At 43.8% G+C, this 24,711-nt stretch overlaps 1 long non-coding RNA gene across 1 annotated transcript in view; it reads right to left on the minus strand.

The window, feature by feature from the left end:
* Positions 1-3,008: 3,008 nt before the first annotated feature.
* The window catches only part of LOC112670600 (uncharacterized), a 59,307-nt gene continuing 37,604 nt past the window's right edge, over positions 3,009-24,711 (minus strand). Inside the window, exons 3-5 of the long non-coding RNA XR_003143060.3 lie at positions 20,008-20,108; positions 15,873-15,995; positions 3,009-3,378 (exon numbers count right to left, since the gene is read on the minus strand). This is a non-coding gene — a long non-coding RNA (uncharacterized LOC112670600). The remainder of the gene's footprint in view (positions 3,379-15,872; positions 15,996-20,007; positions 20,109-24,711) is intronic.

A 24,711-nucleotide genomic window follows, 5' to 3' on the forward strand; every position in this document is an offset into this window, starting at 1 on the left:
ATCTCTGTTGTTTACAAAGGATAAATTCAAACATCAGGGTTGCATGCTAGTGACTACGGCCTTTCCCACACGCATTTTTACTCGGTCAGCCCACTGCACGTAAATTAGAGCCCTTGTTCTATAGGCCAGCTAAGGCATTCCCAAGTTTCTTCTGTTGATGGACAGATTTGGCAAGAGAGTAAGTTATTTCACATAAAGGTGATATTTTTTCTTTAAGTAAAAGGAGGGAGCCGGACCTAAAATAGAGAAGAGAGGAAAAGAATGCTGTTTATTCAAAGCTGAGAAGCACCCCTTCCTGGGAAGAAGTCATGGGGCCCCTGCAAGTCGGCAAAGGAAAGCTAACCACATGGCCACTCAAAGAAGGTTAAGAGCCATGTCCTTGATGGGTGATTCTTTTTCTATCAGCAGCCAGCTTGATTTAGGCAAATTGCAAGGCTCTGTTTTAAGTACATCTTACTTGTCGGAGAACTGGAGGACAAACACCCTGAAACTGGGATATTTAGAATCAGCCATCACAGCAGATTGCTGTACCACACCTAGAAATCTAAACCAAAAAATATGGACATAAACGGGCATCTCGAACACCACAGCTACACATGGGGAGTGAAAGTCATAGCAAAATTTGCATTATTCTTGAGCTCTGTCCCATTATTATTCCCCAGCCTCGGCTTGACGTAAATTGGGGATTTGATGCAGCACAGATAAGATTTGAAGTTGGTTCTCTCCCAGACAAAAGGGACAAAAGGGGAAAATTCTCAGGCCGACAGGGCAAATAGGCACAGAGATGACTGAAAAGGCGTCTTGTGTTGAGCATTTTCCTTGATCCTTGACTCTTGGGGCTGAAGTGTGACAGTTCCAAAAAGATTCAAAGAGAGAAGTTGCAAAAGGAGGGGTTCTAGGAAGTGTGGTGTCAGAGCTCTTCTTTGAATTTGACACTATCTTGATCCTTCTTAGATTGCATGAGGCACATTTCATTGATAAAGACAAAATCTTTAAAAAAAAAAAAAAGAAAGAAAAGAAAGCACTGTTCTTTTTCATTAGTTTATAGAGTGAGGCCAGCACTATAGCAATGGTTTCTTAGTGAGCTGTGTGTCCTTCACTGGCTGTGGTCTCCCTGAGAACAGGGACCTTGGATTCTCCGTCTTTAATTCTCTCACGGTATCTAGAGCAAAGCCTGTGCGTAATAAGCCCTCAATAAATGTTAACTGACAATGTGGCTCTACTTTCTCAGTAAACTAGAAATGCTATTAGTTTAACCACACAAAACTGCTTCTTTTGTAGGGCAAAAATGATCAAATATTGGCCATCGCATAGGGTGAAACCCAATACCATCCATAGGGATGGATGGTTAGCTACTTTCCACCTACGTTATTCCTGTTATTCCACATACATTTCCTAAGAGGTGCTGTGTGCCCACCACTTAGCCACGCTTAACCCCACTTACAAGCGAAGAAAGAGATATGTAGGTTTGTAAGGAGATTCCCAAAGCCAAGTAGTTAGTCGACGAGTGGCCAACCATTGTTGTATTGGTTCCTAAACCCTATATGTTAGTCACCTTTCCATCATAAGTGAAAGAAACCCAGTGTAAACAACCTTAATAGAAAAGTAGATTTAGTGGCTGGTAAACTGGGAAGTTAAAAGATGGGTTTCTTCAGGCACAAGGACTCCAATAATGGCAATATTCTTTTTTGCTTTGTCTCTTTCCATCTCTTTATTCTACTTATCTCTCTTCTTTTATATCCTGGCCTCATTCTCTTATATCCCAGGCTTTCCCTACATATAAAAGCAAGAGGCCCTAAATCTGCCCCAGTGCCCTATACTGGCCTCCATGGAAGGATATGATTGACCTACTTAGGCCATATGCCCAAGCCTCGGTCCAATCCCTGTGGAGGGGAAGATTGGATTTGGCCAAGCCGAGGTCATGGGCTACCCCCATGGGCCAGCATTATGGACTGAATATCCGTGTACTCCCAAAACTCTTATCTTGAAACCCTACTTCCCAGGGTGATGGTATTAGTAGATGGAGCCTTTGGGAGATAATTAGGCCAAGATGAGGTCGTGAGGGCAGAGCCTTCAGGCATGAGGTGAGTGCCCTTATAAAAGTCATGAGAGAACTTGCTTGCTTCTGTTATCTGCCACATGAGGGTCCAAGAAACCGGCAGTCTACAAAGTAGAAGATGGTTCTCATCAGAACCCAATCATGCTGGCATCCTGATCTCAGACTTCCAGCCTCCAGTACTGTCAGAAATAAATCTCTGTTGCTTGTAAGCCATTCAGTCTATAGTACTTTGTTATAGCAGCCTGAACAAACTTAAGATAGCCAGGGATGAGGCTCTATTATCAATAATCCCGCAGAACCGTCTAGGACAGAGAAGAAGAAATTTCCCAATGGAAGGAGAAGGGAAGCAGAAAAACCACAGATGTCCAGTGTTGCCTTGCCCATCCATCTTCACGTGCCAACCATCCTACCAATACAGCAAATGTATTTGCTGATGAACTATGTCCTTACTACAAAGTTGGTATTCATGAGGCTGAAAAACCAACTCACTACTTACTCTAATGAGGACAATGCCACCCTCCCCTCCTCCACCCTTCATCCCACCCCCCACCCTCACCTCCCTAAGGACAGGAGGGTTCCACAGCTTGCTTCTTGTCAGGGCCAAGGGGCTGCAGACTATACTGCGGCCAGGTCAGACCTGGTCAAGGTTCAAAATCAAGTGCCCCTTACTTTACACTAAACCAAAGTTGTGAGTGGGCATCCATACAAACCTATCACGCCTCGGCAAACCTGCAAGAGGGGAGAACCAGAGAGCAAGCTACGTGGCATTTCTAGAAGAAGGCAAACATCATAGGCATTTCACAATTAATTTGGGGACGGCCAAGGTTATCCAGGAAATGGAGCTAAAGTAGTTTGTGCAGATTTTCTCATTTCATGACAATATGTACCTAGAGATTTATTGGTAGGAAAGAAAACAAATATTAAAGGCATGTATAAGTGTTTAATGGATATTTATTAAATTACACTGGATTAAACTAGGCATTGTCTGGTCTTTCAATCGCATAAGCAAGCATGCCATGACTGGTGGATGTAGTGGTATTCCCAGAAGGGAAGTGGCCAATCTGGGAGCAGCCAAGAAGCAGCGGGCAGGCCGTCCCGCAGTTGGTGGCAGCCCAAAGGGTGTGACTTGATCCACTGGCGGAGATGGCCTGAGGACACCCCGGGTGGGCCAAGGGAGGAGGTGTTGGTTTTCAAGAATACCCTTACTAGGCAGTCCTGCTCCGCTGTGTGCCCTGTGATGAGGTCTTCTCTGGTTTCAAAGTATCTTCTTACCAGAGGCTGCTGCTTCAATATCCTTCTCAGTGCGGATCAAGAGCAGCCTGGGGCAGAACCACGACAGGTTTAATGAGACGAGGGTCAAACATCTTGAAAGAATATGGGCTCCCGGGCCGGGCCAGCACTTCTGAGACTGCACGGGGACAAGAATGCACAGGGGCCTGGAGGACAAGGTACCACCCAGTGGCCCCCTCAGGAGTTTTCAGCCACTCCTGGGGCACGCTGCCCTGGCCTGGGGATTAATTCAGCATTGCTCTGGGGCGGCCAGCCCGTCGGGGTCGTCTACTCACCAGGGAGCTTTCCCCAGAAGCTTCTTCATAAACCACTTCTTCCCCAGAAATTCACGGCCACCAGTGTCAGGCCATTTTATACACCAGCAGAACAACGAGTGGCTTATTGTTGTTGATAAAGAATGCTGTTTCTCATCGGTAGAAGCCACCCCTTGAATGATTGATGTGGGCTGCACACAGTGGGGGGAAATGAGAGCAAGCACTAACACTTGCAAAGCACTGATGATGCGCCAGGCACAGTGCTAAAGGCTTTCCACACATGAACTCATTTAGCCCCACAACCGCCCTGTGAAGTGCATGCTATTATCACCCCTGTTTTATAGATGAGGATCACATGCAGTAAGTGGCACTACCAGCATTTGAAAGCACACGCTTTGTTACCAGAGGCCATACTCTTAACTGCTATAAACACTGCCCCAAACCCGGGGGGTGGGGGGGGGCGGGGGGAATGTGGTTTGCCTTGTAAGTAAGATCATGTATATAGAATGGAAGCGGGCACCCATTGTTCCACCAATGATATATAATGTCTGGTCATATTATAATTAATAATCATTTACTAAAATTATTATTTCAAATAACTGACAGTAAAATTGATCTCATTTGACCAAAAATCACATAAGAAACCGGACAAAGGAACTGGACCAGCGGTGGCCAAGGTGCCGAAGTCTGTTTCCATTGCCGACGTCCCTGATGTACTGACTTACACACTTGCAGCTCCTGTCCCCAGGCCCTGCCTATACAGACAACCCCTCAGGCTCCCTGGTAATCTGGTTTGGGCATCTTTAGATGAAACTCCAAGAGTACGTTTTTGCACAATCGACACTAAAGTTGCTGAATGTTAAAATAACAAGACTTCTAAAAAAGAATTTTGAAACTAAATCAATCCCCCCAAAAAAGTGAATAGAGAGTTATCAACCACTTTCAAATGTGGCTTCTAGTTGCTTCCATGAACAACTGGAGGAAGGAAACTGTCATTATGGCATTCATCTGAGACAAGATTTAGCAGCCAACCAAATGAAAACTTAACTGGACATATGTTTAATAAGAATCATTTAAGGGCAGTCCGGATGGCTCAGGGGTTCAGCGCCTGACTTCAGCCCAGGGCGTGATCCTGGAGACCCCGGATCGAGTCCCGTGTCGGGCTCCCTGCATGGAGCCTACTTCTCCCTCTGCCTGTGTCTCTGCCTCTCTCTCTCTTTCTGTGTCTCTCGTGAATAAATAAATAAAATCTTAAAAAAAAAAAAAAAAAAAGAATCATTTAAGTGTGAAGACTGAGAGATGTTATGGCCGGCATGGGAATGTTCTTTCCACCAACAAACCACAGGACTCACTATACTTACAAGTGAGAGGATGGGAGGTTTTGCTCACATGTGGGCACAGCCAGACAGTGCTGAGAAGGTCAGCACTCTGCGGCAGAGCAGGACGGGTCAGCAGGCCCTGTCTGCCGCTCCCCACCGATAGCCATAGAAATGGCCCAGGAAGGATGAAAAACTGCTCCTAATTGGGCTTTGATTGAATTTGGGGACCTTCAGAGAAATGAGTAGGATATGGGTTTATTTTTGTTTGCTGGTTCCTCTGTGTGTTTATTTGAGTTTTAACCAGAGCATGGTTCTGAGTGCCACCTCCAGAGAATTTGCAGGAATGAGGGCTTTATGGAAAGATTTTTCCTTCCCACTGTCGTACACACTGCCATTTTCAGGAGCACTTCTATCAGCCATGCGTGCAAGGTTTTGTGTCACCATCAATGTTAAAAACAGAAGCCCTGGCATCCACTCGCATTTCGGGCATAAAGGAAAACTGTTCCCCTTGTTCAGAAGGCTCCTGTGTCTGCAGCAGGGCCCCAGATGCAATGTTTGTTTTAGGCGGAGGGAAAGGAAGGCAGGCGGAAAGTGAGCCGAGAAATGGCTTTTTTTTCTAAGTGTGGCAGATCATTAATAATCAGTGAAGGATGGACTCAAGAAGCCTCAGCGCACGTATTTCTAGGGCTGAAGTTGAAGCCTTCATTAATATTCTGGAGGAAGATCACTCCCGTGAAGTTTCTCTGGGCCTCCGATCTAACTCGGCTCTGTAAACAATGGAGGAGTCGTAGATTCTAGGATAGCCCCAGAACTTTCTCAGTGGAGGAAAGAGAAGCACAGTTCTCTACCCTAATGCAGGAAATCAGTGGGTCTGCTTTGTTCCTAATCAGTTCAGGTTTTGCCTACTTTGACTCTCTAGTCTGATGTAACATTGTGAAATGCTGAAAATCCATTTCATTTCTTTTTTTTTTTCTAAGATTTTATTTATTTATTCATGAGAGACACACAGAGAGAGCAGAGACATAGGCAGAGGGAGAAGAAGCAGGCTCCCCACAGGACTCGATCCTAGGACCCTGGGATCGTGACCTGAGCTCAACCACTGAGCCACCCAGGCCCCCTGAAGATCCATTTCTTTGGAAAACATTTAGCTCTAGTAACATAGAGTGTGCTGTCTTTATTTTAACCATGTCTAGAACTACTTCAGGCTGACAGAGTTTATCAGCTATGCCAGAGGCCTTTCCAACCTCATTTTTAGTCTGCCTAAAACTAGCTTGGCCCTAGAACTCTGAACACGTGGATAGAAAGAAGCCAGAATCTCCATTTTGGCCATGGAGGGATGGAAGGAGAGAAGAGAGGAGAAGTTCTCATTGCTCACTGTAGCCAAGTATCAAAAGCGGTCCCAGGGTCGGCTAGGAGATGGACACCTCCGTACCTGGATCTGGGCACAGGGTGAAAAGGAGGAAAAGAGGGGAGATGGAATCTTTTGCTCATTCTGCCTATCTGGGGTGTAGTACATTGGAAGCTGGAAGAGAGCATATCAGAGGAAAGAAAACTGGGGGTGGCTAATTCCTTTGTTTTATGCAAAATCTCTCAAGGAGAGGGAAACAAGGAAGCAAGTAATGAATCACATGCCCACATGTACCCCTGAGCCAAAACAAAGCTCGCTGGATCTCCTCTCCCACCAGCCCTGCCACCGTTAGCAAGCCACCCCTTCGTGGGCAGTGAGTGCCTTTCCTGCCCCAACCCCAAGCCTTGCCCCCTGGGTAAAGACATGCTCCTTGCTACTTCATACCACTCCAATAAGAACAAGCCCTTCACCAAGGAGGGCACTTGATGGCATGAGCACTATGTCGGCAAACTGAATTTAAATAAAATATTAGGGCAGCCAGAGTGGCTCAGTGGTTTAGTGCCGCCTTCAGTCCAGGGCCTGATCCTGGAGACCCGGGATCGAGTCCCGCATCGGGCTCCCTGCATGGAGCCTGCTTCTCCCTCTGCCTGTGTCTCTGCTTCTCTCCCTCTCTGTGTGTGTGTGTCTCTCATGAATAAATGAATAAATCTTTAAAAAAAAAAAAACAAAAAATAAAATATTTTTAAAAAAGAACAAACCCTGGTTGTTTCAATATTAACTTCGCTCCCCCATCCTTCTCCAATCTTTTTTTTAAGCCCTTAAAGGAAATGTCACTAAAACATAAGGAATAGATCATTAGTCTGTCCAACGGTGGACATTTTTTATTATATAAAGCTCCGAATCCATACTGAACAAAAGCAACTGTTCAAAACTCTCCCCCCACCAAAAAAAAAAAACAAAAAAAAATTGCCCAGCAATTTTAAGTTAATGGGCAAGATTAATGGATTGTCATATAATGTAAAGGGAAAGTACTAGAAAAAAAAATGAAAGTGGCTCTACAAAATTGGTTTGGAGCTGGAGTCTCCGGGAAGGCCCTTCAGCCGGAGGATTACTGTCTGCGGGGCTCGCAGCTAAGCGGTGTATTAATTTGAAAGCCATGCCTTGTACCGATACCCAGCACTTAGTGGTTGGTTTTATGTTAAAAATGCTCCGTCTGAAACCTGTGCTGAAAGTTTGCCCAAACATCTCATAGTTGATTGCAAACCCGAGTGCCTGGGGGCTCTGAGCCCACACCTCAAGAATGTTGGTGATTGGGTGACATTTTGGCTCTACACCTGGATTTGTCAAGGCCTCTTAACGGCTGCTGGGAATGTGCCCTGCCTGGGGCCCGCTGCCCTCCCCCATCACCCCTCTGACAGATGAAAACACAACAGGGTCTGTTGCCTGACTGACACATTCCTCTCCTGTCTGCCTCTGAAAGGACTTTATTTAACAGTCCTGGAGTCGGGCTTTTGACTGACAGATTGTGAAGGGTAAAAGTCATTCGGTTCCATTAAGCTCTGTAACTGCTGTGGAACAAAACACCTTTAAAAAAAAAAAAGTGTCGGGGTTGGGGGAGGGAGAAGTAGAGCTGCGGAGAGTGGGGGCATGAGCTTTAGGGAGAAAAAAAGGGGATTCTTTTCAGGTTCAAAAACAATCCTTCTCTTTGCCTTCTGTCTATCAATTAGGGCGGCATTCCCAGAGGGAATACGGGCCCGGCCTCATTGGTGTCATTCAGCTGCCAATCTCCTGACAGGGACACCAAAGGGCCTCATGTAGCGCTGCGGAAACTGTCTGTCAGGCCATCAGCAGCTGCTATGACGACATCACCTCTGTTTTTCCAGGACTATTATAGAGAAAGAGGGTTGGGGGGGGGCGCTCACCCAACAGAGTCGAAGAGTCTCAGCTCCAAATCTCTGTTCATATTTTCGTTTCACAACCCCTCACATCTCTTCAACCCCGGGGTGAATTTCTTCACAAAAACATCATTTCCTTGCCTGGCTGGGCTACGGGGTACATAATAACTCGCCAGCCAAGGACATGGTCTTGGGTGTCAGAAAGGGGTTCTGCTTCAGGGAAAACTGAAGTCCTGACTGAACACATTCAATGAGTGGTTCACACGAGCCCAGAGAAATGCTATTTATGGTGAAAGGTGGCTCAACCACCCGAAGGCCTGCAGAGGCAGAGCTGTGTGAAAAGCTGTGTGGCCCCACAAACGGCTTCCTGCCAAGCCTTAACCTTGTTTGGGTTCCTGTGGCTTTCATTCCCCCCTGAGTTTTGCTTGGAGCATAGAGGCTCAAATGGAGCTCAAAACTCTAAGCCAAACTCAGCACCAAGCAACCACTTCCCACTTTTCTGTTTTTCTGCCTTGCCCTCTCCGTTCCCCAAGGCCAGACGCACACAGGCTAACTTGGGTTTGCCCCAGACACTCCTCGGCCTCAGTGGATCACCCCAAAAGACCCTGAAGACTCAAAACTACAAAGGAGGGGTACATTTACCTGAGCTTCCTGGCTTGGCTGGAAAATACTGCCTTACTGGGTCCTACCTCCTCCTCTTCTCTGTCTCCCCTCTCTGGACTCTGCCTGAGACAAGAGAGGTACATGGGAGCCGTGATGGCAACCTGCAAAGCTACATGGTTGCCCTTCCGTGTCCTGTGATAGCTGTGTTTGTGATTGCTAGCACTTCCCTGGTAGCCTTTTCACATTACAGGGAGCTACTTCCAAATGGCAATGACAGCACTTTGTACCAAACTGAGTGCTGGAGAGCACCACTGCCAAGCCCCATGGCCAGCCTTTGTGTTGCAATACTTCTGCTTCGCTTCAGGGAGGGGGATTACGGTGCTTCACACTTTCATATGAACTGTACAAAATGTTTAGCCAAACCCTGTAAGAACATGAACATAAAGCTCTCTCCCTGCTGCCAGGACCACGACGACGTCGATCTCTTTTGTATCGCTTATTTCTTCCCTCATTCTGAAAGCTCTGCAGGGGTCCTACACTTCCTGAACATAATCCCCATCTGGAGTGGCTGAAATCTGTCCACACAGCAATACACTGGTCTCAGGCATCCAGATGCTGGGTCTCGGATACGTACCACCTACATGAAGACTGTGCCTGGGGAAATGCGGAATTAGCCAGATTTTTGGCACTGGGGTTATATGCAGAGGAGCAAGTGGACAGCATAATTAGAATGAAAGAGGTAACTTGATTGTCAACTTCCTGCCCCACAGCCTCAGGAAGACACACTCAAGAGCCAGCCCTTTGCCATCTGCACCAACAGAAATTGTAGCAGTCATGGGACATACTAAGAGTTCGCTAACGAAGGAACGTTTCCAAATTGCTTTACATGTCTTTAGATGAGATCGCTGCACATTCTTCATTACTCAGGCCAAGAGGAAACCAACCTAAGGGATCGGGCAGGTAGGCAGGGACATGCGCAAGGAGCTCTAAGTTCCTGGGGGCCCTGCTGCAAAAGAACTGTGGTTACTGGATAAAAAAGATGCTGGGAGCATTTCACTCAGGAAGGATTACCTCAAAAACGTTACTTGGTAGGTAGCCCCATGTGAGCAGATGCTTGGAGCTCCTGGTGCTGAATGGTGACATGGGTTCCCATCCTGGGGCTCCCCATCACCCACCAAAGCCCTAGGATCCAATCCCTTCTCATCATGATTTTTCACAAGGATTTCAGATCCAGGATTGTGAGACGCTCACATGTCTGGCCTTACCATAGACAATGGCTTCCAAATGTTTCTCAGAGGAAGGCCCAGTAGTATAAGATCTGAATATTATCTGTGCGGGAAAGACAACCATCTTGGCTTCCTTGTTTGCCTGCGATATCCATGGGGTACCACCTTCTTTGAATTGTATATTTTTATAGTCTTTTCCACTGACTGGTTACAATGGGAATGACCTTAAACCAAACCTGTCACAGTTCAAATTTGATGGAATAAGTGGTTGCTACTATTTAGTCTATACATAAGTTTAGACAAGTCACTCTTACTTATGTGAGAGGATACCCCCACTGTGAAGCAGCCCACTCCTCTCAGGTTCTTATAAAAGAGCAATAAAACCTATCATAAACACCACTCTTCCATCTTTCTTTTTTTTTTTCTCTCTTCCATCTTTCATTTTCACTCCCATGCAAACCTTGAGGTTCAGTACGAGACACCCAACAAAAAAATACCTAACTTCTTCCCCACTTTCCAACTCGGGATAATGCTGAACCAGGAATATACATGCTTAGCATGTTGCCTTGTGCTAAGAGTTCTATCTTTCTATCTCTCTCCACAATGGAATAGAAAGTAGGGATTTGAATGACTGCCTCTGATCCCCACTGGGACAAATCCCATGAGAATGACTCTAAGATGTTCCTTGGAACATTGTGAATTCCTTGGAATATGTGAATCATATGTACCCATATGGAAAAGTATATAAAGTCTCCTCTTTTAAAAAATTATCCACATTTTCTATTAGCCACACTCACAGCTTTCATGAAAAAATAGCAATAACTTTAAAGGAATTGGGATACAGAATGAGTCAGGAAAAAAACAAAAATAATTGACAAATTTGGGAAAAAAATCCAATATACCAGCCTTAAATCTAAATATAAGAAGTATATTCTTGGCACCACACAGAAGCATTTTGGAAAAGCTAATTTGAAAAAATGAGTGGAATTGATCTATTAAAAGTACAGAAACAGCAGTCAGATCCTCAAACAGTAATTAGGCTAAATTTTTCCGCGTTAAGACCTAAACCTCAACAATGATCTCAGACCAGGGATTAAAGATACACAGGCACATTAATCTTAGCTTCACCTTCCTAGACCCCATGGATTATAATGACTTTACTAGAATAATCATTATATAGGAGAAGACTGGCTTTTTAAAAGGGAACTTACTAAGAAAAGTCACTCTAAAGGTAAAATTAACTCTGATTGGAAGTATTGTGTATTGAGCATTGAGTGCCCTCTTAATAGCAGTGGACTATACATTTAATCCCAATAGTTAAGACTTCTCTTGTTCCTTTTATGCAATTGACTGGCTTTGAGAAATATTGTGTCCTTTAACTTTCAAACATTTGTTTTGTTCTTAAATACAGAAAGCGAAGAAAAGGAGATAAGAGAACTAGTGAAGAGGTAAGAAAGTAATATGGCTCAGCTTGTTACGAAGGTTAATAACGATTCACCCCTGAAATGTGCATTTATTATTAGCTCAGTAGAGGGCTGAAAAAGCCACGGAGCCCAAAAGATGAATTGGAGCTGCACAAAAATGAACCAGCCACAGATGATGGTTCTCAAGAAGTCGATGTTCAATTAATGACCAAACTAAGCAATGAGAGAGGTTAACTTGTTCCAAAAGGAAGTTGAGTAACATGATGCTTTTCCATAGCCTAAAGGAGCTAATAGCCAAACAAATTCTATCCCATTACCTTTTTTTCCCCTAACTTTTAACATTTATTACGTTTTATGCATTTAGAAACTGAAGCGGTTTATATGAAAGTGCTATTTGACCTTTTGTGAAAAAACAAATTTTCACAAATCACAACACCCTGGGAAAACGTGCCTTTCGTTGGGACTGAAAGCCTAGCATTGTTTATATATTGAAAATGAGCGTGTTTCATTGAATTTCATGGTATATTTGTTATAATTTTAGAAGGAGTAATAGACATTAAGGAATCTTTGGCAGAAGACCTTTGTTTTAAAATGTTCCAAGGTCTGAGGCTCAGTTTTCTTGCCTTGTACAATTTGTTTCTCTGTCGAGTGTTGACAAGTTCACAAGACTAAATAGCCAATTCTTATTCCTTTCTGGAACCTCCTTATCTTTCTTGGGAAATAGGGAGCTTTTTGAAATCTCCAAGTTTCTTCTGAGACTGGAGATGAAAGAATCAAGAAAGAAAAAACTCTGGCTCATCTTGATTTTCATTTGTTCCATATACTCGATCAGAACATTTTAAATTCTCCGTTTTCCATAAGAATCAATCAACACCTGACCCATTTCCTAGTCATCTCTTAGGTGAATATGTGAACGTGGAACTTGAGCTGAGGTTGACAAGGGAGAATGGTGTAAGCCACACATTCATGTCACATGTGACAACGATGTCACTTTCTCTCTAACAGTCTCTCCCACGAGGACACCATGGCCAAGCCACTGGTCCCTCTCTAATTCCCAATTACATAACATGAATAGTATTTCATATGGGTCTTGCCAGGACAGTGTATACTTATGGCCTTTCTTTGCATGCCTGATTAAGATTTTCTATGAAATAAAAAAAAAAAAAGATTTTCTAGAAAATCTTGATCTTTCTCCCTGTTTGTTTTGTGGCCCAAGCGAAAGGGAAAATCAAAACCAAGCTGGGAGCCAAACAAACACCTAAAACAAGTCTTTTTCAAACTGATGTGTTTGTAAACAGCAAGCAAATTAAAACTTTTCTAAGGTTCTTTTAGATGCACATTCATTAAAACTGGGAGTTTACTTTAGGTACTTGAAATGTTTAGCTAATTGGATATTCTGCTAGAACAGTAACCACTCATGCACTTTCAAAAAGGTGTCAGAAAACACTATGGTGCTCTTAGTGTTGGTTTGGACATTCATGATTCGGGCTCCTCATGAGCAGGAGCGGCTTTCCTGCTCTATTGATGCGTTCTCTTTCATAGGTAAACTACACTGTGGTGTCTGCCTGCCGTAGGATGAAGCCACTGCATTCTGAGCACCAGTTCCTCAATAGTACTTTAAAAATGCTTGAAAGAGAGTAGGATCCCCAACATTAACACAGTTATGAATTTAATAAATTTCTATATAAACTAGGGCAATTCACGCTCCCACTCTCCACCCTAAATATCAACCACCACACAGAGAAAAGGCCAGAAACACTACATTTTCCTTTTAAGTTTGGATTGGAGCTTATTCTATCACCAGAATTTTTTTGTAATAGATTCCTCTTTATTACCGGTTTCTTTTTTTAAGATTTTATTTATTTATTGAGAGAGAGAGCATGTGTATGAGTGGGGGAGGGGCAGAGGGAGAGGAAGAGAGAGAATCTCAAGCAGGCCAATGCAGAGCCCAATGTGGAGCTCAATTTCACAACCCTGAGATCATGACCTGAGCCAAAATCAAGAGTCGGACAGACACTTAACCGACTAAGCCACCCAGGCCGCCCCTATTACTGGTTTTCTATAAGTATTTGAATATACTTTCAATCATTCAAAAAAAACCAACTTATTTTTAGCAAATACAACAATGGCAAGGAGTCACTTTGAAATCACTATGACATCAGAGCACAAAATACATACTTACTAATTAACCTTACCTACATGTTTATAGTACGCCTCCAGGCAAGTCTGAAATGTTTTGTTTATAATTATGACATTTCCCCTCCTGTCAAGAGTCTATTATCTTTGCTGGAACTTTATTTTTGTCTCCATTAGGTAAAAAGCAGAGAAATTTGGCCCATAATACAAAATACTTCAAGAAATGGAACCAACCGTTTAAAAAATATATACCCACCATCATCAGTAGCACTTACAACAACACAATGGCAAGGTTTGGGTAGCATGTCTTTGGCTGTTTCCAGAGATCCAGTGTGAAGTGGAGACATTGAGATCAGTTATGTAGCTATTTTAGGTTTGGTTGCCTGGCTTGAATGATTGGGATAATTCTCCCAATTATTCTCTACACTTTGTAGGTGCAGATCCAGGTTTAAATTGTGATTGAGTGCAGAACATTCAGTGGGAAGACAGGAAACTCAGATTCTGTGTTTAAGTGGCCCAAGGATTAAGCCTATAATGTTCAACAAGTTACATCCACTGTGTGTTTCAGTTTATCTTACAAATAGGGAAAGAAACAGAAACCCCATTTTATTAAAAACCAATCAAGACGATTGAACTTAAAAACGTTTTCTGCAGCCTTGAGAAAAAAAATAATAAGTTACATAAAAACAAAATAATGTGTTAGACCAGGTTTCTTAGAAAAAGGAGCCTGAAGCAAGAATTAAGTTCTGATGCTTTCTATGGCAGGTGAAATCTCAGGGCAACAAAAGTGCAAGGAAAGAGAAGCAAGGCAGGGAAGGATAAAAGCCACGCAAAGTGATACTTTACTATATTGGCCTTCGCTTCACAGTGGGCCTCAAAGACTCCACAGAGGGAGGCGGGAGGGGAAATTATCCGATTGGTTCCTACCTATCTCCTTTTTGCCATTGGCAAAGAACACACCGTCGGGAGTGAACATCCCGCCCGTATTTCTGAGTTGTACCATCCAATGCCTATGACACAGCCCATGGCCTGCAGGGCAGCATTCCATCAGAGTTGGGATGTCATGGAGATCCCAGAGAGGTGGGTGTGTGACAGGATGGCATCAGGCTGCAGCATGGAGTCAGCCCTCAAGGAGTGAAAATCCCAGCATGGAGGGAGAGGAGAGACAGCTGAGAGCCTGGAGGCAATGCTGGGAGAATCTGAGAACCCCTATGAGATGTGTCCAGTACAAATGCATTTAGCCAACTTCAATCCCTGCTGTAACTACAGGTTGTCGTACCCATAAGTTCCCAAGAACTACCAGAGCGCCAATCAATTTGCCAAAATATATTGTGTTGGCGAAAACAACGGCTATTGATGTTTCTGACTTTGAACAGCAAAGTTAGAATATTTTCTTAAGGGGTGCCTGGCTGGTTTAGTTGATTAAGCATCTGCCTTCAGCTAAGGTCATGATCCCAGAGTCCTGGAATCAAGTCCCACATCAGGCATTTTGCTTCCAGGACACCCCTTCCCCAGCTCTAGAACACATGCCCCAGGCCTGGCCACTTAGAGCTCCGTGATTTGTTCAGGAGTGTGGTTCACAGCCAATGTGAGCCAATTTAGCAAACAGAAGTATATTCTTTTTCCTTCTGGATTTGGAGTCAGGGAGATCAATTTGTAGGGTTGCTGGCAGCCATTGTCCTCCCCAGGCAAAGCATGCCTGAATAATGGAGCTAGCTGGAAGGAAGACTGAGAAATGGAGTGACTAGATCTCAAGAGCATTGTTAAAGCCTCTGGATCCAGCTGAACTCTTAGGTGACTGAGACAATAAAGTCCCCTGGTTGCTTAAAGTAGTTTGAGTTGAGTTTTCTGTTATTGCAGCTGAAAGAGTCTGAGCTGATGGAGGGAGACAGGCACGTAAGCAATCACAATGCAACGTGACAAATCCTTAGGTGAGGAGAGAAACTAAATGTTTGGGGAGCTCTGGATAGGAAGTGTTGCTTCTTTGGCTCTCTATCAGTAAAATGCCTGGGTCTGCATAGATAATCTTTACAGTCCACCCACCCTGACCTCATCCCGGACATTCCATGGTTCAGGGAAGTGTTCACTCCTAAAGGCCTCCCTTCGGTGTCTAGGGCTGCTACACAGGGCACAAGCGTGCCCCTGACCATCCATTTACTAGTAAAGCAGTGTACCTTTCTCTGCATCCTAGAAGATTCCATCAGATTATTAACACAGTAGGTCACAGCTTGTAAACGCAAGCCCATGGCCAATTAGTAGAAGAGGTGAGCCTGCCAATGGATAATCACCACACCACCACAGACACTTCCAAAACTTACCTCACAACATTCCTGGGTCCTTAGGTAAATCCTTAGACTTGAGGCTTAGCAAAATGAATCACACATGTGTCTTCCTCTCTGATGTGATGTGCATCGGTCTGGGTGAAGCATTGTAGCTGTTCCCTACAAATACAAAAAGCATTTGAATACCTAAGATGATGGGTAAGATAGGAGGGGTAATAAGAATTAGAGAAAGTTGCTGGAGTTGTCATCACTCTGGCAGTGGATAACTTTCTGGGGCTCCTTTCCTATAGAGCCTACAATTAGGTTATTACAAATAAGCACAGAGTTAATCCAGAAAATGGCTTAGTCTCCTTCCCTCAACATGCAGATCCTTCAGCCAGAGATAATGGGTCTTCCTCCACACATCAAGTGTTATCTTGACAAAGGGGGGGTTCTGACCTCCTCCCTCTCCAGGCTAACTACACATTTCAGATTGCGTGGAAATAAAAACCCATCATCCATTACTGCTGCAGCCGCCAGCACGGCTCTCAACAGAGGTGACTGTGTGTAAGGGACAGTCAGAGCTGGGTAAGGGGCTACGGGATCAGGCTCACAGAAGTCCCCAAAATGCTGAGGTGTTAGGAAACCAGAAATAAGGGAACAAACCAGACTGCCCTGCCCTAGGTGTGGGTGGCGAGAGTGTCTTTTTTACGACAGTCACCTGTAACCAGAAAAGAATAACCAGACTCTAAAAAGAAGTAAGCCATTAAAGATGTTATCACCAGTCCTTACTCAAATCAAGACATCACAAAACTGAGAAGGCCACAGGCTCCCTGATCAGTTCTAACTAAAAGACTGGGTCCTTGGAGGCCCATGTTGGCAACCCTGTCAGGACCCCTCTCATTCCTGAGAGCTTTTTCTGTATCCTTGCTTAATAAACTTCTATGGCTTTACTCATTCTCCTTTGTCCACAAGATACATTCTTTGACTCCATGAGACAAGAACCTCGCTCTCCTGCTTCAACAGGCTTCTGGCCATCCACATATTCCTGCCTGTCAGAGCATCCATCATTCTGGTCATTAGATAGTGACAGTATTAGCCAGATAACCACAATCAGAACAAAGAGAGAGCATCCTTTAATGCATTCCCTTACTGACCTGCCCAACGTGCTGGTCACCCCGAAGAAAAATCATGCAATTATTTGCACCACAGTCTGTGTGTGTGTGTGTGTGTGTGTGTGTGTGTGTGTTGGGGGATGACAGAGGCGGCACCTACTAGAAGCCAGGTGCTATTTTAGGTGCTCTGCATGCATTATCTTTTGTTGTTTTCACAATCAGCCTGCCACGTGAAAACTCTATTTTCTCTATTTTACAAAGAAACTGAGGCTCAGAGATATTAACTTGCCCAAGATCGCACAGCTAACAAGTAGTGGGACCTGGCCTCAAACCTGGAGGCTTCATTCTTACCCTTTATGCCCAGCTACCTCTCCTAGCTTTTGCTCTTTTCCCAGAGATGATGCGATTCAATCCCATAACACATCCAGGGTTTTTTGGCTTGAAAGAATTTTTTCCATGACCCCATTCCCAGCTCATGCTGCTCCCTAATCCCGAGAAAGAAAAGTCACCAGATAAGACAGTATACTTGTAACTAAAATAACAATATCATCCCCAGAGGGCTGCTGGGAATATACAAAAGTGCTGTGTGTGGTTAAGCAGATATTACAGACATGGACTCGCTCTGACAGTGTATGCACTTGTGTATTTGGGTAGATCCAATACGTAAGATCCTCTCAAAAAAGATCTTGAGAGAACATTTATCCATCCAACAGATTTTTATTGCACATCTCCCATGTGACACTGGAAGAATACTAAATAGTTAGGTTAAGCTTTGCATTTCTGGGGCAGATGGAAGCAGGTGCAATGAGAGGAAAAAATAATGAACTCCATAAACGTGCCATCAGCCAAATCCTTTGACTGCAGTGTGGAAGGAGTGGACATATAGGGGAAAGTTTTGAAGGAAGCAACATTTTAATTAATCCTTGAAGACTGAGAAGAATTTTGACAAGTGTAGAAGGGGAAGAAAAAAGTCCAGGGAACACCGAGGGTAAAGACATAGAAGTGTTAAGCTGAAGTCAGATTTTCACCAAAGGAAATAGTCCAATATGATTGGTAAGTAAGAGCCTACAATCCTAGGAGGGGCTGGACAGACAGAAGGGGCCCAACCATTTATAGAAATATGAGGTGTTGTCTGCCCACCACCTATAGTGGCTTTAGACAGTTGCTCCCAGTAGTGCTGTCATCACTGTGTCCAGGCACCCACAGTTGTGGGGCAGGCACATGGCCCAGGGCGAGCTAATCAGAGCCCATATTAATGAGTGCTCCAGGGCTGGACATAAGATCCAAGCACGGTTAACCAGGGCTTCCCTGGATTCATGCAACGATACCAGAAGAAATAAGTGCCTCTTCTTCCTAGGATGAAAAGATATCAGTTTGGATGTGGGTAGCCATCTCGCAGGAAAGAGCAGAGCTTGCCTGTAGAGTGAAGCCAGGATGACGTGGGACAGGAAGCCAGGAGATGCTAGAGCTCAGAAGGCATTGTTTGGGCCCCCAGGTCCACCTCTGTCTGAAGCTCTAGATCCATCCTTGGACTTCTCAGTTGCACGAGTCATTAACTGATTTCCCTTGAGCCAGTGTGAGCTAAGAGTCCTGACTCATACAGCGATGAGGGTTATGCTAAGGAGTTTGGACTTAAGAGGCAGGCTGGAAAGCCACTGGAAAGCCTCTCTTCCATGCTTAGAGAGCAGACTTCTACTGCAGACAGAAAGTCTGTGGGAAGACTAAACAACCTTTCAGGGGCAGAGGCAAAATTCACAGAACCTTCTAATTCATTATGCAAATGAAAGAAGTTAAACCCATTCTACAGCTGCTGCAGAATGACATATTTGGCCTTCGAAACCTACCCAAAGAGCCACACTAAATGATAACATGAGTTAGACCTACATGTTATTCCCAATATTGTCAGCAAAATCTGGATAGTAGAGGCCTCACCCCACAGGGTGACAATATCTCAAGAGGAGCAGGTGACTTGTAAGGTCAAGGAATAAGGCCTGAAACAGCATTACTGTAACAAATGTGAAGGGTCTGGTTACCTCCCTCTCTGAAACCTAAGATGTTTGAAGGAAAAGAGGTGCTGAAGCATCTGCAGTTGGCGGTGACACCTGAGAACATGGGTGACCACCCCCACCCCACACATGCAAAGGCAGGGACTGTGCCTTTTGCTACAAATAGCTTTGAACTTTTCTGCTCACCTCCAGCCCTCACTTCTGTCTTAGGGAGAAAAGAAAACCACTTTGCTCTTAGGCCCAGGGCTAGTGCATCAGGTTACTCATCACTTTGGCAGGTCTCTCTCACAAGATGAATCCTTACCAAATAGGAGCCACTCAGGACTGGGAAAAACTTCAAGTGGGCATTTGATCCTCTAGTGCTTCTAGATAAGAGAACATATAAGCCCAGTGATGTGCCTCTTCTGAACTGGAAGGGTCTGTGGCTGAGGCAACTTCTTACCATATTGATTTAACATAGCAACAAGGGGACCGAGAAGGTGGCATTGCCTCTCCTCAACCTCTGCCCACACCAGCTCCTCCTCCCACCACAAAACAGAAAGCCTAGGAGAAGTGGGAGTTCAGCCAGTTGCAACTTACCATAGGAGTGCTTAGCAACATGAATCTGCAAAGGAGGCTGGGGTGGGGGTGGGGGGACAGGGAGATCCCAGGACCCACTATGTCTGGAGCTTAGAGGACTCAGACCAGACTCTTATAGCAATGGTCCCACTGTATGTGACTAAATCCCAGACTCATTTTTCACATTTCAACAACTCTGGAATAGGAATGCATCTGTAATCAATGGTGTGTCATACTTGAAAATTGTTAGCTTTTCCTTTCTTGGGGATTTTTGAAATAATGGTGCATTTTACAATCGATTTTTTTTTTTAGATTCAACAAAGTACTATATTCAGGACCACTTGCTCAGTACATTAAACTGAAACTCCCTATCCATTCCCCAGAGACATCTCATACTCCAAAAGACTTATTGTAGCAGTGGGAGCAGGAGAAACAAAAACTGGAAGAGATCCCAGTGCCACAAGAGTGGTAAATGGCTTACCCCACTCAGTTTCCTCAGAAGTTGCAACTTACAGAAGAAGGTATGGCCTGTGAACCATTCACATTTGGAAAATGGCAGACTGCTCCATCCTATACGAAGTCACCAGCTACAATGGCATTTCTCATCTTGATGCCTGAGTTGAGGGCACATGGTGGCAGAGGTGAAAAAATGATGGAGATGTTAGTAATATGATGATGACAATGATGAGACCTAACATTTAGATAGAACTTTATAGTTCTCAGAACTCTTTCCTGAGCATTGCATGACCTCTGGCCCAGCTGGCATCATCCCCCTTTCTACATGTGAGGACACTGAAGCACAGGCAGTGGGTGCCTCACGCAAGGTGGCAGAGTTAGTTAGTGGTGGGGAAGTGTCTAGACTCCTGAGAAATGCAACCTTTCCTCATGACCCTTCAACTGTTCCACAAAGGACAAGGGAAAGGTTTAGCCCTAAGTAGACCTTTCTTCAATCCTTTCAAGCTCACAAAGTAGAATAACAAATGGGATAAGTCTACTTTTTTACTAACATTCCAGGGGGGAAAAATGTTAGTAAATAGAGGTCAAAGGGCAAATTCATGTTTAAATGTCCTTGTTTAAAATGGTGCATACATTAATATTGATATTTGAAATTTTAGTATGAGAAATGTTAGCATGACTATCTAGTAAATAATGTGTACCTCAGAGCCCTATTTGTTAAAGTGGTACAAATTGAGAAAATAATAAGAGTTTCAAAATGTTGAAAGTAGTTACACAATCAATTAGCCCACTGCTCATGAGTGCCTTCAGCAAGCGATACACACACACACACACACACACACACACACACGGAACCTATGACAGAATTTTTCCCTCATGGGAGCAGACAATGCAATCACCATGTGATTAGGGGGACAAGATAAACATGAAAACATATAACAATACAAAATAGTAAGGGACTAGCTCACATAGGGAGAAGGGGACTGGACTGGGATTGTCGAGGCAGGCTACTTGGAGAAAGAGGGATGGGAGATAGGCCTGAAAGCCCTGTTAGGACTTAGCTGAGCTGGGAGGAGGGAGAGGCAGCATTCCAGCAAACAGGTGAAGACACAGACGAAATGTTACCCAGAGTTTGGTATGTGGCAGGGTGCTCAGTGAGGGTCACTGGGGGGGAAACAGAGATGAACAGCTGTTTCTCTAGAAGTTAGTCCAAGTGTGGCTGGAAGAAGGGGCTTCTAAATAGAGTCCTATGAGAGAGTTCCAAGGGCAGGTGATAAAGTTCCTTGAAAACAAGACTAAGACATTTGAATTTTAACCTGTAAATGTTGAGGAGCCACGGAAAGGTTTTGAGCAGGAGAAGCAGTGGCAAGACTAGGCTTCACACGGATAATCTGCAACATGTCAGTGAGGAAGCCCATAGAAAATTCCCATGTAAAATAGTGGGAGAGGATCACTGAGATAGAGACCCTAGCTAAGGTGCATCCCGAGAAGGATACAGCTGACCTCAATGGTGGCCCATCTGCTCAGTCCTCAAGGACAAAGTACAGAGTCCAGGCTGTCGATGGGCAGACAAAGCAGGAATGTCCAACAGCAGTTGCACTACGGGTCTTCCACTCAGGAGAAAGGCACAGACTATATTTACATAGAAATAGACAGAGATAGAAATAGACTGGAGGAGGTAAACTTTTCCACACTAATAACTGTCAACAGCCAGTTTCATGTATCCTTGGGTAAATGCATCAACAGATGCCACATGGACGGATGATACACAGACAGACAGGGACCTGTGGCATTTGTGCTTCTGATTCTCTCTCCTCGGCTTCTCTACAATTTGTCTCCTCCTTCTCCTCCAATCTAGCACCTGATGTCACCGAGATAAGTTCTGACACTGACTTTTTTGGATAATGGCCATGTGCCATTCCGGCAACCAAGGACGCCTTGCTTCCGCTCTGCTAGAGTCCTGAAGATAGAAGCACCGGCTAAAACTGTGATTTACATCATTCATTCATTTATTCACTCCTCTCACAAATCTTTATTGAGTGCTTCCCATGGGCTGGCATGGTGCTTGGTGCTGGAGATACGGCTGTAGACAGAGCATTCTTCATTCATCCATTTATCAAATGTCTCTCGAACACATTCTAGTATAAAGCTCTGAGCAAAGAGCTGTGCTAGTCGTGGTTCCTGACTTCAAAGGATCACAGCCTCACAAGAAAGAAAATAAACCCCTACTGGCAGTATCAATATACATGAAGTCATCACCTTGCAGGGAGTCCGTTCACGACTCCAGTCTCAAATAAAGCGTTCCACTCCATGCACCCGGGGGGGAGGAGGGGTAGCAAAGGTCTGGGGAGGAAATGCAACCTTTATAACTGTCCTGAGCATGTGGGATTAACAAGTGCTCTTGTAAAAGTAAGTGCCAGCTGCGAAGCTGCCTATTGGCCCATTGCCTCCTCAAAGGCATTTATGTTTATTTATTTATTTGTTTATTTATTTGCTAGATTTATCACATTTGCAGGCTGTGCCATTTGGCCTCGGGGTCAAATAAATCTCTTTTAAAACTTTAACATCTTTCTTAAGCATTGTGTACCCCTGCGTGCCCCTGACAGACCTTTCTCAAGGCTTTATAAGAACAGAATTAAATCCATTTCACAAATAAATACACTGGGAACGATAGAGTTTAAATGCACCACAGAAAGCAAAAATAAATTCCAGGAAAAATTTGGAGGTAAGATGAAAGTGCCCCACATTTCTTTTAGAATCCTCAAAATTAAAAAAGAAAATATGGCAGGGGGTAGAATTATACTTCTCTTCTTCTTGGCACATGTCCCGATGGTAGAAGGTATTTGCTCCATGAGGATTTGTCACAAGGTGGAGGAAGCCGGCCAAGGCTCATAACAAAGTATGCAATGGAATGGAGTAGAATCCATTCTTGAGAAAGCTGCCCGTGTCATTTGAAAAATCAGCCGAAGCAGATTCATCTCCCAAGGCCTAAGGCTGCCTCTGGGAGACACTTAAACACAAAAGAAAAGCTGACTCTTTTGGCCACCGATTCAGGTTATTTATTCTACTAACATAACTAATATTGTGTTAAATCATCCCTTCATTCAGTCATCAAACATTTATCCAGCACTAGGTACTCAGCACAGAATTAGCTGCCACAGAATACAAAAAATAAGGCAGGGTCTCTGGTTTTTAGGAGTATTCGTGCAAATTAAACATCACAGAATAATAAATCCTGGAAAAGTTGCCATCACAGCCCAAGGAAGATACTCAATATTAGGAAGTGACTGTTTCATGCCACATACTCCCAGCCTACCATTTTCTTGGGTTTTTTTTCCTCCTGTCCTCCGGAAATGGCAAGATACATTCATTCTACTATAAACCAACTTGCTTTTTCTATTACCTTTTTCAAAGGCTGGTTTGGGATAAACAGGTTTATTTAGAAAGACACAGCAATATTTGTTATGGAAAACATGTAATTTTTTGTTCTCGTGTTTACCTTAAGCCATGATTTTGATTTTGGATTAACCAACAGACTCCCAGCCCCAACTGCATTGGATAAGGGATCTTCTACTCTACAATTTTTACCACAATAACTAATAAAGACCAGCAGCTGTGCCTTAAATACCCGTGATTCGGGATCCCTGGGTGGCGCAGCGGTTTGCACCTGCCTTTGGCCCAGGGCGTGATCCTGGAGACCCGGGATCGAATCCCACGTCGGGCTCCCGGTGCATGGAGCCTGCTTCTCCCTCTGCCTGTGTCTCTGCCTCTCTCTCTCTCTCTCTCTTTCTCTGTGTGTGTGTGTGTGACTATCATAAATAAATAAAAATTAAAAAAAAATACCCGTGATTCTCTACCATTCCCCCTGCCTCCTGCCAAAAAACAGAACTGATTAGTAGGGGTTCAATAAATATTTACTAGATTAGCTAGTTAAGTAGTTGCAAGCTCATATCATCTTATAACCAACATCTCCTCCAAAATCTCTAATCAAAATATGGCAAGAAAAAAAAAAAAAAAAAAAAATATGGCAAGATTTCTATGCAATTGACATTGTGAAGCTAACTCTACTTCATCATTCATTTATATTGTACCTTCATTTTCTAAAAAGAGTTTTGACAAAATTTGTATGCTCTCGGGCAAGCCAGTTTGCCTCTCTGAACTGCAATTTCCTTATCCCCACCGACCTCACCAGCTGGTTTTGAGGTTTTAATTAGATGTTTCCAAAGATGACTTGTAAACTGTCAGGGATAGGATAGACTAGCAATCCAGGAAGGCTGATATATGTTTTAAACATAATAGAAATTTAAAGTTTCTATTCAACACTACTGTCTTTCTATTTTTTCAAAACAAAAGTTGTTATTATTGCAATTGTGCTGTCGGCTTAATAAATGTTAGCTACGAGTCAGTTCCAGTTTGTGTTAACTAAGTCTGGCAAACTTGTCTGAAGACCTACCAACAAATTGTACGGTCATTTCTGTGGAACTATGCAATCTGTGGTCCAAACAACGGACTTAAAAATAAATTTTTAGAACATTGCCCATTTATAAGTAGGGGTTATGCAGTAAATAGAGTTAAATGGACAAATAGAAAAACTGATGAGAATAATTTCAAGAGCAGAATGACACTTTTTGCCAAAGTCAAAAACCACATATTCCATGGACGTATCAAATTCTAACAGTGATTTTAACAATTTAGCAGGTTTAAGAGCAAACTGAGACATTTTCTTTCTGATCCTGACAGAATCATTTTAACCAGAATGGC

The sequence above is a fragment of the Canis lupus genome, chromosome 14 (genome assembly GCF_003254725.2).
Source record: "Canis lupus dingo isolate Sandy chromosome 14, ASM325472v2, whole genome shotgun sequence".
Classification (NCBI taxonomy): Eukaryota; Metazoa; Chordata; class Mammalia; order Carnivora; family Canidae; genus Canis; species Canis lupus.